Genomic DNA, 15665 nt, shown 5'->3' with positions numbered 1-15665 from the left:
AAGAGAAGGGCTGCGCTCTTATGTCAGGCGGTTCAATCTGATCAGAATTCAGATTCAAGGACTGTCTGACGAGGTAGCTTTTACAGACTTCTTCAAGGGTCTGAGAGACGGGTCGACTTTTAAGTTCGACCTAGTCAGAAAAGGGGCTTTCACCTTACAGGCGGCCCTAAGGGAGGCGGAAAGCTACATCCAAGCTACCGACCTCTGCTCGCCTGGTAACCAGTCGGACTCTAAGAAGTCCGATAAATAGAAAGACAACCGGTCTGCTCAGCCGGTCAAAAACAAAGAAGAGAGCAAGAAAAGAAAAGAAGTCTGGGCGGTTACTGACTCTGACCAGCCGTCGTAGAAGAAAAAGAAAGAGTTTAAACCGTACGTCCCCAAGTACGAGTTTAACAAAGACTGCAACTCCATCCTCATGGAGGTAAAAGACCGGCTGTCCATTGAGAAGCCGAATCCTATGAAGAGTTCTGTCCAGTCACGGAACAAAAATAAATTCTGTCAGTTCCATGAGGAGGTCGGCCATGACACCAACGACTGCTTCAGTCTTCAGCGGGCGTTGGACCGTTTGGCTAACAAAGGGCTGTTGAAGTCCTACATTTCTAAGTCCCCAGCCGGGGCAAAAAAGAAAAACAAGGGTCAGTCCTCCAAGACTACCCCCCAGCCTGCTAGTAGCTCGGATACCGATAAGGAGCCGGTCTACACAATAGCAGGCGGGTTCTCCTATGGTGGCCCTACCATCCGGGGCACCTAGAGCCATTTTCGAAAGATGGATAAGGATGATGACGAGCAGGCGTCTACAAGCACCTCCTTCCCAGACGTCTTGATTACTGAGAAGGATAGGGGCAGCGTCCGCCGTCCGCATGATGACCCGGTGGTCATTGAATGTAAGGTTGCCAACAAACTGGTTGGAAGAATCCTTATTGACACCGGCAGCTCATCAGACATCATCAGCCTCCGGTGCTTGCAAAAGCTAAAATATAACGTCAGCAGCATGCATCCGATCACCCACCCCTTGGTTGGTTTCGGGGGTGGGATGGTCTACCCAGCCGAAAGAATTAACTTACCCATCCGGCTGGGAGAGAAGGGCCAAGGACGACATATTGTCGTCAGATTCTTGGTCGTTGAGGAGTTGACCGCCTACAACATTATCCTTGGCAGGCAAACCCTCAGCGTAGCCAAGGCAGTAATCATCCCATCTCTCATGCTCATCAAGTATGAGAGGGATGACGACACTGTGGGTTCCCTGAATGGGGATCAGAAGACGTCCTGAGAGTGTTATCTCTCAGCCGTCAGAGACAATGTGACCCCAGACAACCAGGAACCAATAGACCTTGACAATGTCAAGGATGCCGACCCTGCGCCTGTCCCACCAGCAGCCGGGAAGAAAAGAAAGGCACCTCTGCTGGTGGAGGTGAAGAAAGAGAAAAAATAGCAATCACTGACCGGTGAACGGTCAGATGAGCTCCGCCCTCAACCGGCTGGTGAAAGTATTGATCTCGTTCTGGATGAAAGCCGTCCAGAACGTACTGTGAAGGTTGGGACGGTTGCTCATGCTACTTTGGGTGCAAGCTTGCACCTTCTGCTGAAGGAATTCAAAGACATTTTTGCCTTTGAAGTGGAAGAGATGCCAGGCGTCAGCCCGGATCTCGCTGTCCACAAACTCGCCGTGGACCCCAAAAAGAAGCCCATCCGGCAAAAGAAAAGAAACCATGGCGGGGAAAGAAGTCAGGCGGCAGCTGCCGAAGTCAAAAAGCTGCTAGACGCCAGGTTCATCCGGCCCTGTAACTTTCCCGACTGGGTGGCCAATGTGGTCCTTGTTAAGAAACCGAATGGGATCTGGCGCATGTGTGTTGATTACATAGACCTCAACAAGGCGTGTCCAAAGGACAGTTACCCGCTTCCAAAGATCGATAGTCTGGTCGACTCTACAGCTGGTCACGCCTTGATGAGCTTTATGGATGCCTACTCCGGCTTCCATCAGATACCCCTGTGGAAGAAAGATCAAGAGAAGACGGCCTTCGTCACTGATCAGGGGTTATTCTGTTATACTGTGATGCCGTTTGGCTTGAAAAATGCGCCTGCCACTTTCTAATGGATGATTAATACGGTCTTCATTAATCAGATTGGGAGGAATGTGGAGGCGTACATTGATGACATGATGGTCAAATCAAAGCTACAGACGGATCACCTTGCTGATCTCCGAGAAACATTCACCACCCTCAGGCGGCATAGGGTTATGTTAAATCCTAAGAAATACGTCTTTGGTGTTGAGTCTGGGAAGTTTCTCGGATTCCTGATTGATCAAAGGGGGATAGAGGCTAACCCTGAAAAGATACAGGCGGTGATAGACATGAAGTCCCCCCGTTCTGTCAAGGAAGTGCAGAGACTCACCGGTTGTCTGGCCGCCCTGGGGAGGTTCCTCAGCCGGTCAGGCGACAAGTGCCTTTACTTCTTCCAAGCTATCAGGAAGAAAACCATATTTGAATGGGGGAAGGATGCTGAGGCGACATTCCAGATGTTGAAAGAGCATTTACATTCTCTACCTAGGTTGGTCAGTCCTTTACCTAGGGAGACGTTGTACATGTACTTAACCGTCTCAGATCATGCGCTCAGTGTCGTTCTCCTTGCTGAGCAAGACGGCGTGCAGCTCCTGGTTTACTTCATTAGCCATGTTCTTAAAAATGCTGAACTCCGGTATCCCATGGTTGAAAAATTTGGCCTTGCTTTGTATATGGCTTTCAAAAAATTGAAGCCCTACTTTCTGGCACACCCGGTGGTGATTTACACCGACCAGCCACTCAAGCGGCCAATGTCTACCTTGGACTCATCCGGGAGAATGTTGAAATGGGCTATTGAAATGCAAAGTCTTGAAATCACTTACGAACCAAAAAAGGCAGTGAAAGGTCAGGCGTTTTCCGACTTCATTGTTGAAATGACCCATCCGGTGGCTCCGGATAATCTTGATCAGGTTTGGAAAGTGTATGTAGACGGGAGCTCTACTAAGAACGGCTGTGGTGCAGGCGTAATTTACGAGTCTCCTGAAGGGGACAGATTTGAGTATGCACTATGCTTCAAATTTCAAGCCTCTAACAATGAGGCGCAATTTGAAGCCCTTCTAGCCGGCATTCACATGTGTAAGGCGGCAGGGGCCATGAAAATTGACGCCTACTCTGATTCTCAATTGGTCGTTAGCCAGTATGAGGGAAGCTACGAGGCTACTCATCCGACTATGATTAAATATCTTCAGGCAGTCAAAGAAGAGACCAAGACACTTGAGGAATTCCGTCTAAGTCAAGTGCCTAGGTCGGAAAACAACCAGGCGGATGCACTGTCAAAGCTGGCGTCTTCCGCCTGCCATGATACACCTCGGTCAGTCTTTTGGGAAGTTCTTGAAAAGAGAAGCATCTATGAGGATCCCATTGGAATTCTGGACCGAAGCTCTACCTGGATGGATGGCATCCGGGCCTACTTTTTTAGACGGTATAGTTCCTGATTCGCCACAGGAAGCAGCCGTCCTGAAAAAGCGAGCTGCAAGCTTCGAGTTGAAAAATGGAGAACTCTTCAAGGCGGGGTTTCTGAAGCCTTTGTTGAAGTGTGTCACCCCAAAAAAGGGGAAAGAAGTTCTCGAAGACTTGCACTCGGGATTCTGCGCCTCTCATATATGCGGCAGGTCCCTAGTCGTTAGAGCCAGACGACATTATTTTTGGCCCACTCTTGAGGCAGACGCCAAGGAATTGGTGAAGAAATGTGACAAGTGCCAAAAATTTGGCAAACTCATTCACCGTCCGGCTACTGATCTGACGGCCATCCACAGCCCAATCCCGTTTGCAAAATGGGGCATGGACATTCTAGGTCCTTACACGCCTGCTCCAGGCGGAAAGCGTTACATCTTGGTGGCTGTGGATTATTTCACCAAGTGGGTGGAGGCTGAGGCGGTTAAAAACATCAAGACCTCAGACGTAATTTCCTTCAATTGGAAGAACATTATCACCCGGTATGGGGTACCTATGTCTATGGTGTTTGATAATGGTCCTCAGTTTGAGACGCCTCAGCTAAAAACTTGGTTGGGAGATCAGGGGATCTCAAGCTATTTTGCATCCGTTGGCCGACCCTAAGCAAACGACCAAGTTGAAGCTTTCAACAAACTCATCTCAGACGGCATTAAGAAGAAAATAGAGAGAGCCGGTGGCTTATGGGCAGAAGAGTTAATCCATGTCCTATGGACCATCCGGACAACAGTAAAAGGGGCAACCGGTGAAACCCCATTTCTTATGGTTTATGGTGCTGAAGTCGTCTTGCCCATCGAACATTACGAGCCGACTCTCAGAGTCATGCTATATGATGAAGAGGCAAACTAGGAAGCAATGTGCCTTGCATTGGATTCACTTCCAGAACGCAGGGGCAATGCCGCCTTGCGTCATGAGATTTACCGTCAGAGAACGACGAGAGCCTACAACAAAAAAGTACACAAGTGTCCTTTGAAAGTTGACGACTTAGTGTTGTGAAAAATGGAGGCAATAGGTAGGGCCAATGAGCTGGGGAAGCTAACCCCAAATTGGGAAGGCCCCTACCGGATCTATGAAGAAGTAAGGAATGGCACCTACCGCCTGGAAACTCCAGACGGCAGGCGTCTGCCTAGAACTTGGAATGTAGACAATCTAAAAAAGTACTACTTCTGAGACTGTAAACTTTTTGTAAACAGTGAGTCAATTAATGAAGATTCAGACTTTGTTTGCAAAAATTGAGTTATCGTTTGATTATCCATCTAGGTAATATCCAGGCGGATTCTCCATTTACCTAACTAAGTTCGATACTTAGTAAAGGTTACATTTGTTAGACCGCCTGGGTAATACTCAGATCTCTTGTTTATTTAAGTTTGATACTTTGTTCATTTAACTAAGTATGATTATTCGCCTGGGTAATACCCAGACGGATTTTTCATTTACCTAACTAAGATCGATACTTAGTAAAGGTTACATTTGTTTGATCGCCTGGGTAATACTCAGATATTCGGATTTCTTGTTTATTTAACTAAGTCTGATTATCCGCCTGGGTAATACTCAGACGGATTTTTCTTTTACCTAACCAAGTTTGATACCTGGTAAAATTAAATAATTGCATGTCCGTCTGGGTAATACCCAGACAGACTCGTTCGTTTAAACAACTAAGTTCGATACTTAGTGTAAATTCAATACTTCGACTAAAAACTAAGCACAAAAACGTTTAGTGGCTATACAACCGGTCTCAAACAAGACCAGAGGCTAAAATGGACGGATGGTTTCTCATTTTATAAAATCGCCTGTCCCAACATGGACAAAGGCGTCCGGCGACACCCCTCCGGGTGCAATCGTCGCAGAGAACAGACTATTTGTCGGTTCTACGTACCCATGCAGACGACAAAGATTGAACGACCTAATTGGTCAACTCATAGCCGTCTGACCAAAATGACCTATGAAAAATGATCAAGTTGCCGAATACCGGATGCCATGGGGCATCAGTCGGTCACCGGCTGAAGGTCTCACTTAGGTTATCTATTCATAAATTGCACTTCCTACCCCAATTGGGGCAAAAGAGTTGTTCAATGGCTATGAAATCTCTACATAGACGGACAAACGCCGTCTAGGTAGTGACTGGAACGCCTGTTAGTGTACGGCTGTGCACTTGGTTTGGGGCAATCACTACTATGATTGATTGACTTACAAACATATCATGCTCTTTGCAGCATCAAACGTTTTCAAGTCAATCAACCAACTCCACTTGAAACCAATCACACAGCCGTCCAGGGGCAAGGACAGCCAGACTATTGGTTAGTTAGGCAAAAAATCGCCGCATGCTTTTGATAAGTTAGGCAAAAATGAAAAATAAAAATTTGCACAAAATAAAAATTCAAATGCAAAATGATAAAAACCAACTCAGTCGGTGCATTTCATAAAAGTCCACCCAACCAAACGGTTATAGTGGATCAAATGTTAACCGGACCCCGTCCGGGAGAAAAAAATTGTTAATTAACCCGGCTCCTCAGTCGGTTAATACAAATATACTCGGCACGCAGGCCGGAAAAACAAGTTTTGGCATACTGCCGCTGAATAAAAGAAAAAGACAAAAACAGAGATTGGCATACTGCCGCTGAAAAGTCACTTCTGGCCTGCAGGCGGCTCTTCCTGGTCCTCCTCTTCACCGTCTGAGGGAATCTCTTGCGCTTCACCCGGACCAGGTAGCTCAGGCATGAGGGGCACATTGTTGGCATTAACCCAGGCGTCGAAGGACTCAGGCTCTGGCTCTGGCTCTCCCTTCTCTCTCAGGTAAACCACGTCCTCGGCATACCTGTGAGCCAGTGCCCAGACGCCATAATCAGCGTCCGGGTACAGGGCAGCCTAGGCGATCTTCATCCGGGCGTCGTTATCAGCATCACTTTCAGCAACAAGGCGGTTTCGCTCCGCCTCCAGGGTTGCTGCAAAGTTCTTCTAAGCCTGAGTAGCTTCCTTCTCTAGTTTTTGAACCTTGGTCTTCAGATTGGTGTTCTCTTCAGAAACACCCTAAAGATTGCCAAGGTTCGTCTAGGCCTTCTTGAGCGCCTCATCAGCCTTTTTGGCACTCTCAGCAGCCTTCCTCTGGGCCTCCGCCGCCTCCTTTCGGGCCGTCTCAGCATCAGTCGTCTGTTGTTTGGCCGTATCCAGATCCGCCTCCAGCTGCTGGATTCTAGACGCCTGTGTCATTATGATTGCTTTAGTTTCAAGTTCATTTACGATAGTGGAGTGTAAAGCAATATTGTCAGTGTCTAGGGCAGATTTCTTGGCCCTTTTTACCTCTTCCCGTTTGCGGGAATAAGGACGTTTGAGCCCGTCCACCCGTAGCATGGCCTGCAAAAAGTCAGGCGGCATAAGTATAGCAGGCGGGATAAAACACTTGGAAAAAATAAAATTGAATTGACAAGTTTCTTACCTCAGCCAGAAGGGATAGAATGCGTTCAAGATTGAACGTCTCTATCCCAGGGATATTGTCCTTATCCCTCTTCCGGACGGCTTCCAGCATGGCCTTGACATGCTTCTGGACGTCTGGCCAGCGGGGAGATTGATCTGCACCACAATCAATACGTGATGAGTGCGAAACTAAGGCATCACCTATTTGTTGCCGACCGTTTGAGGATGACGTCTGTTGGGAGTGGGATTTCACCCGTAAAGGCCACCCCAACTCAAGCGGGGATTCAAAAGGGTTCTTACCTTCAGAGCCGGCCAAGCGGGAACCGCTTGCAAGCGTGGTGAACCCCACGGCTGCTGATAAGGGGTTGACAAGATCAAGGCACAAGCTGCCGCCTATCTTCTCGTTTCGCCCCGTTATCCGCATCTGCTGATGCCCGGCTGAGGCGCCAGGAGTTGACGCAGAGGTGGCTTTTTTAATTTTGTTAAGAACGGCGGGGTTCTCCTCCCTAGCCCGTTTTAGTTGTTTCTCAAACGACTTTCCAACCTCTCCTCCCTGCAAAAATAACCAAAGTTAAGGTTAGCATCCGGGAAAAATGATTTTAAAGGATTAACTTATGAAAGGGTCATGCGTTTGATACCTTGGCCTTGACCTCAGCCGCAGCTTTCTCCGCAAGATCTTTGCAGATGGTTGCAGAAGACCGCTTGGGAGTTTTCTCTGACTGCAACATGTTTAATGCTTCTTCTGTAAAAAGAAAGAAATTGGTCAATATCATAAATCAATTTCGAAAGAAAAATACTACAGACAGATATAAACTCAGGCGCATACGTTTTGTAAACATGTGCCCTAGCCCACAGGCGGCTAGGAAACACTCATCCCTGAATCAGGCACTCTTGGGGATCCAGTTCTTGGGAACTTTTATTGTTTCCCCGGTTGACAGAGTTGCGTCTGTGAGGCCGAAAAAGTCTGCCTCAATTATCTTGTCAAAATCTTCCTCTGGGATCCGGGGAAGAGCGCACTTCCTGCCCAACAAGTCGGGCTTCTTATTGTACAGATGGAATTCATAATTCTCCCGTCTAGTTGGGGTTGACATCAGGTAGAACCTGTGCTTCCAGCCATCGAACTTTGAGACCTTGTCCAAGGTCATCATATACTGAGGCTGCGTGGTTAGAGTGTATCACGCCCTCCAGCCGCCTGGGCTTCTGCTAAGATAGTGCATACTAGCAAAAGCCTCCCAGCCAGGGTTAAGCCCCTGGAACTCTTAGGCGGTAACATACCCCAGAATGTTTGTCCAAGAGTTGGGGGTAAGTTGCCAGACTCCAAGGCCGTAGCCTCTTAAAATTGCCTTCACCGCCTGGTGAAGGGGGAAGCGAAGGCCAGCTTTGAATGCCGCCTCATAACAGCCGAAATAGTTGTTGGCGTTCTGTTGATCGTCCCCCCAGGCAATGGTGCCATTCTCAGGCGGCACCCTGATTCTATACCCGTCTCCTAGCGGGTGTAGTTGGGTAAAATTCTTTAAGTTCCCCTCTATTTGGATCCGGTCCTTGGAGGAGACGTGGATGCTGAAGGGATCATCCTTCTCGTTCCACTTTTTCCTTTCTTCCTCCTCGCAATCCGGAAGCGGGGGTAAATCGTCACTACTCTCAGAGGTAGAGGCGGAGCTGTCGCTCTCCGTCTCCTCCTCACTTTGACCTAAGGGGGAAGAGACGGCCTCGTCGCCGCCTTGGTCGCACTCTTCCAAAAAAGAGTCAGCAGGGGTTGAAGGGGCGCGCGGAGGGGATCTCTCTAGAGTCGTCTGGTCACCCTGACCGGACGTTTCTCCCTCAGGCGTTTGGCCGCCTGAGCCTTAGCTCTTGTAATTTGGATCAGTTGCCGTCTGCATTGTCCGAGCCATGGTGTCCTGCACAGACATATAACTTGTCGGAATCAAAGGCAAAGGGTGGTCCCAATACCCCAAGACGGCACTCCTGGTGACCAGCTGGATTTTAACATAGGCTGTGCCATGTGTGTTGGTGATGCATCCATTTATTGCAAGAAATTTGTACAAGCGGTGGAAAAAGAAAAGAGCTGAGAGAGATAGAGACGGTACCTTTGGATTTGATGTCAGAAGGTAGGCGGGTCCGGCTGGGTCGTTGAAGAACAAACTTTCTTACTCGTGTCTGACTCAAACGGATGACTTCTGCTCTCTGAAAGTTTTTCTCTCTAGAAAGTTTTTGTAAACGTACAAAATTATGAGGGTAAAACGGCTATATATAGAGGGTAATTATGGGGGCATTTCCGTAATTTACTCAGAAGGTGAACGGTTACTTCTTTATGGTAAAATTACCGCCAACCGGAGCGTGACATGTGTCACAGATGCCACGTGGTGTGCCACATCACATCTGTGAGGGGCAAATGTTTAGGGTAATTTTACCCTACCACGTGGCCCAATAAGAGGATGACACGTGTCAGCCTCAGAACGGTCCAGAGTGGACCAATCCCTGCTTGACACGTGTCACTCCAGAAATAAAGGGAAAAATGGCGGCCTTTAGGCCAAAATCCCGAGAACGCCGCAAAACGTGCAACCGACCAATGATTAGGGTTCAGTGACCTAATTAGGGGCACAATTTCCAAAGACCCTATAAATGAGGAGATGTCCCTCATTTTTGGGGCACGTTTTACCATTTATTACACTTGCATTCTCTCACATCAGAGAAACATCGAGCTTGGAATCCGAGCAGATCCCTACCTAAATTTCCGCACCTTTTTCTCCCTTCAAGTTTCTAACTTGTGCGTCGGAGGCGGAGCACCACCCAACTGGTGTCTCTGTTTGTTTTGCAGGTACAGCTCAGCCGGATTAGACTTCGTGACGTAACTCTCCCGAGGGACAAAAATACCCAAAACAGGAACGGTCCCATGTAATCAACACCCCAAACGTCAAAAATCTCAACTTCTAGAATTCCTGTTTGGGGCATCTCATGCCTCCGCAAGATGTTGCCAGTCCTCTGGCAAGAGTCACAAGCCTGCACAAACATGTTAGCATCCTTAAACATTGTAGGCCAATAAAAACCTAACTCATTAATCTTGGCCACCGTTTTAGTGGGGCCATGATGTCCTCCATATGGTGAGGTGTGGCAACAAGTAAGCACACCGTGGACTTCCCATTCGGGAACACACCTGCGAAATAATCCATCTGCACACTCACAAAACAAAAAAGGATCATCCCAAAAATAATGTTTAAAATCAGAAAGGAATTTCTTTTTTTGTTGGTAGGACAAGTCAAGAGGTAGAGTACCACCCACTAAATAATTAGCAAAATCTGCATACCATGGGTGTTGCTCTACAACTGCATATAGGTTGTCATCAGGGAAAGAATCATCTATAGGTAGAGAATCCTTACCCTCATCATACCTGATACGTGACAAGTGGTCTGGCACTACGTTCTCTGCTCCCTTTTTATCTTTTATTTCTATGTTGAAATCTTGGAGCAAGAGAACCCACCGGAGTAGCCTTGGCTTTGATTCCGCCGTAGCTATCAAATATTTCCATGCTGCATGATCAGTAAAAACAATAACTTTAGAACCAACAAGATATGATCTAAATTTTTCTAAAGCACAAATAACAGCAAGAAACTTCTTTTCCGTAGTGGCATAGCTGACTTGGGCTTCATCCAAAGTTTAGCTAGCATAATAAATAGCATGCAAAACCTTGTCCTTCCTCTGTCCGAGCACGGCTCCTAGTGCAAAGTCACTTGCATCACACATGATGTCGAAGGAAGGTTCCAATCGGGAGCACATATGATGGGTGCCGATATCAAAGCCTGCTTAATCGTATTGAAAGCCTCAAGACACTCGTCAGTAAAAATAAATGGAGCATCCTTGCGCAAAAGCTATGTCAGTGGTTTAGCAATTTTAGAAAAATCTTTGATAAAGCGGCGGTAAAACCCCGCATGACCTAAGAAACCACTACTAGAGAATCCGTGCTTTTTGGACGCTTTTAAAGGTTTTTTTCGACGCCAAAAAGCGTCGGAAAATTATTTCTCGACGCTTCAAAAAAGCGTCGAGAATAAGTGAGTCGAGAAAATTAGGCGTCATCAAAAAGCGTCGCAAATCTCGACACTATATTGTGTCCAAATTTTTATACGTCGGAATTTGCAATAGTTGGCGCACTTTCTCAACTTAGCGACGTTGTTTTGTGTCTAGTATCTTAAATTTGGCGACACTTTTTAGTGTCCAGAGCTTCATTATATTTGATGTTTAATATTTTGCGACGCTTTTTAGTGTCCAGAGCTTGTCCATATTCATTAGAAATTATATAGAATATATTTACTTAAAAAACAAAAAATTTCACACTGATGAAAATTATTACTTGTAGTATTAGCAAAATATAAATAATATATATATATTAGGAAAAAAAAAAATTTTGCATATAAATATATTTAGTAAACAATTTTTGTACAATATCTCATATTAATGAGTTTTCTATTACAACAAATATAATTATAACTTATACGCTAAAAGAATATCTTTCTTCCATCCTTGTAATCTTGCACCATTAGATGTCAGACCTTTTCTACTACTTCTCAATATTCATACAAGTCGCATAATTTTTGGACCCTCCACCAAGTTCAGCATTTGCATCAAGACATCACCAAGAGAATCTAAATACAATAATAGACCAAAATTAATAACACTAGGGAGCCATATGCCAAAAAAAAACATAGAAAATACATTCTCTGAAAAAAAAAAAAAAAATTTCCACCAAATCTAACCAAAATCACAACTCTCTAAAACCAATCCAATTCCGAAGTTGAAAACTTACCAAAAGTATCAAGGCATCCATACTCAGAATAAAAGACATCATTTGCCAACATTTAATAGGTCACGATAGGCTCAAAATATGATATGCACCAGAGCTATGACCTGCAAAGTTGTCATGCAAGCTAAAGCGTATAATTCCAAACCTGTATATCTAATAGTCTTAAGTTAAAATATCTCACAAATGTAACTAACATTACAGTCTACAGGCATCCAAGCCCTAATTTTAAGCATATTTTTGACCTATAAACCATGTACACCAAAAGAAAATGTTCATGGTTAAGAATTCGGCAACTATCCTTCAAAGAAAAATTTATGATCTCAGTTTAAGGAGAGCAGCAGGACTTCCCTAGGTAATTTTATGTCCAATATCATCATGAGAAACAAAGTTGTAGAACTTCTTAACCACATACAGCAAAAGGGTTAGAAACCTAGAACCTGCAACCACATACAGCAAATGAGCCCCCAAACTTTTCAACTTCACCCTGCCATGCTAACAGAGACATGTGTTATTCTGATGATATTTAAAATTGATACAGAATAAGTGAGTAATTATGTTTGACATAGCAATTTCAAGGCATATTTTGAGCTCGTCTTGGGCGTTCCCTTAGAGCACAGCTCTAAAGTTAGCAGAGACATGTGTTATTCTGATGATATTTAAAATTGATACAGAATAAGTGAGTAATTATGTTTGACATTGCAATTTCAAGGCATATTTTGAGCTCGTCTTGGGCGTTCCCTTAGAGCACAGCTCTAAAGTTAGGTCAACAATATAGGTAAAAACATAATATAGGTGGTCGATGTCATTTAGAGCTAGTAGAGCTTTTATTGGCTTCAACCATCAAGAATTGAGTTTCAAACGGAATGTCTCCTCCACAATTACCCATTCTCTGAGTCATCCACCATAGCTTGAATCTGAATACACATATAAAACACAACTCCCTACACGCATAAAAATTACAGTTACCAAATCAACAAACTTTCGGGATCTCTCTACAAGCAATAATTCAATTGAATTGGAACAAATCGAGTTGAATCCAAACAAGAGCTAAATACCCGAGAGAGAAATGACAGAGAAGAGAGCAGGTTCTCATATCAAAGTCAAAATTTTCAAGCAAAATAAGATATGACCTGATTCACAAATGAGCCAAGATAAACATATATCGGTATATCCTTCTTTATTATCCATAAAATTATAATATAGAATCTAAATAATCACAAAATAGACTAAAATTCATGATATTTCATATATACAAGTGCTAAGAAAAGGGCCACACAAAATTGTTTCAGCATACACCTCTAGTAAAATATTTAGCTTACAATTCAGTTGAAAAGAGAAAATCTCAGGGTAAGCTAAACACCCAGCAGATTGAGAAAATGAAGATGAAACATCTCCTATACTAGCTAGTAAATTTACGAAGTATACCAAAAACAAAAAGGGGGATTGACAAATCAGCTGAACCTAGAACAATTATGAAACAACTAAAATGATAAATTTAGAGTTTTAATTTCATTCTCCAGCTCTCAGCTATATAATCCTCTTTTAATTAGTTAATTCCCTCGAATATTTGCTTGTAATCAGTAATAAACAAGCAGCAGCAAATGTCAGCTACTGATAGTATAAGTAAAGCAATCAAATCTAACTTGTGTTCCTTCAAGTAGGATTAGAGTATATTAAGTTAGAGGTGCAAACCTTAGTGGACACTAATCAGTTTGTAGAGAGTGCCAAAACAATAGCAAACTTTACTAGCAAAATGAGATATAGAAGAAACAAGCGTAAAAATAAATAAATAAATAAATAACATGTACCAAAACATGCACTTACAAACAAAAACCTGAAGTCCACAATTAATCATGCATCAAATTGGCTCCAATAATTAGAAGCTTCTAAACCAGGTAAATCTAGTCAGTAATCAGCACTACAAACAACCAACTTAATTAAATCTGCCTTGGATCCTTGACATCAGGCAGTAAACTCCCAATACTCTTTTGCCCTGCCTGGGAATACCAAAATGCTATGAATTAGCTCAGGTAAGTAACCAAACAAATATATTTAAGGACAAAAACGAGAGATTAAGGGATGAAGAAGAACAATCAGAGATATAGGTGTATGAATGCTAAGCAATTAGAACTCTAAATTGAAACGAAACACCCACAAAAAGTATTTCTCAAAGAATAATTGCAATTAGACCCAAAATTGGAAAAAAAAAACATGAATTTCTAAGTCTGACCAAAATCAACAATAAAAAATGAATTCTACATCCCTGCACCCAACACAGCATACAAAAAATCCCTAGATTCCAATACAATGGCTTTCTACATACTACTATAAAATAACTACAAATTCAATGTTAATTTTTTTTTTTTGAGGAAAACAAATTCAATGATATTTCACAACAATTAAATATAACAAATGAAATCTGAACGGTATTTTAGCACAAAATCTTGGAAATTGATGAGGAGAAGAATGAGATTACCTTAAATTGAAGAAATTAACAAGGAGAGGAAGGAAATTATATCATAGCTTCTACCCAATCCGCTAAATTTCAAGCGATTTGAACCATAGACGAACTGAGATGGTATAAAAATGAAGGGAAAAAAACAATTAGGTTTAATTTGTGATGAAATGCTGAGATCTAAGAGCTAGAGAGAGAGAGAAAGAATTATGCGTGTGAGACTGTGGGTATAATCGTGGGTATAAGGCGGTTTCTAATATTTCTTTTTTTTTTCTTTTTAATTTTCCTTGCCTTTAGTCACGTGAAAATCATACGAAGTTGTCGACGCTTTTGAAACTAGTTCAACACATAAAAGCGTCGAAAAAAAGCGGGAATTAATTTTTACGTTGACACCCCATACACAGCGTCGAACCAATAGCGTCCAAAAACTAAGGGATTTGTAGTAGTGAACTTCTAACTCCCTTAACATTAACTGGGGGAGGTAATTGCTCAATCACTGATATTTTAGCTTTGTTTACTTGTATGCCCTTATCAGATACAATATGACCTAGGACTACTCCCTCTGTCACCATAAAGTGACATTTTTCCCAATTAAGAACTAACTTGCACTCTTCACATCTTTTCAAAATTTTAGCGAGATTAATTAAACATGAATCAAATGAAGAACCATATACGCTAAAATCATCCATAAAGACCTCCATAATAGACCCTATGAAATCAGAAAAATGCTTATCGTACAACGTTGAAAGGTAGCGCGTGCATTACATAAACCAAAGGGCATTCTACGATATGCAAAAGTGCCATAAGGGCATGTAAAAGTAGTCTTTTCCTGATCTTTAGGGTGAATCGGAATTTGAAAAAATCCCGAATACCCATCCAAATAGCAAAAGAATTTATGATTAGCTAACCTTTCAAGCATTTGATCTATAAAGAGAAGAGGGAAGTGATCCTTTTTAGTGGCGATATTTAATCTATGATAGTCTATGCACATACGCCACCCTGTTACAGTTCTAGTGGGAATTAATTCATTCTTTTCATTTGTTATCATAGTCATCCCACCCTTCTTTGGCACTACCTGCACATAACTTACCCACTTGGAGTCAGAAATAGGATAGATAATACCTGCATCAAGTAATTTCATCACCTCCTTCTTGACTACTTCTTGCATGTTGGGATTTAATCTTCGTTAGGGTTGAATGCAGGCCTTGTAATTTTCCTCTAGATGTATCTTGTGCATATAAAAGTCAGGGCTAATACCCTTGAGATCATCAATACTGTACCCTATAGCCTTCTTATGGGTTTTGAGAACCCCTAGAAGTAGGGAAGTTTGTAGGTCAGTAAGTGCAGTACTGATGATCACGGGGTGTAGTTCCTGTTCATCCAGAAAAATATATTTTAAATGAGAAGGGAGAGGTTTTAGCTCAGGTTTCTTAACCTCTGCAGGCTTTGATTCATGAACTAAATTTACTACCTTTATTGTTTCCTTGGGGCTTAA

Source organism: Chenopodium album, chromosome 7 (genome assembly GCF_948465745.1).
Source record: "Chenopodium album chromosome 7, dcCheAlbu1.1, whole genome shotgun sequence".
Classification (NCBI taxonomy): domain Eukaryota; kingdom Viridiplantae; phylum Streptophyta; class Magnoliopsida; order Caryophyllales; family Amaranthaceae; genus Chenopodium; species Chenopodium album.
The sequence above is the reverse complement of the archived record's forward strand: the minus strand, read 5'-3'. Positions refer to the sequence as shown.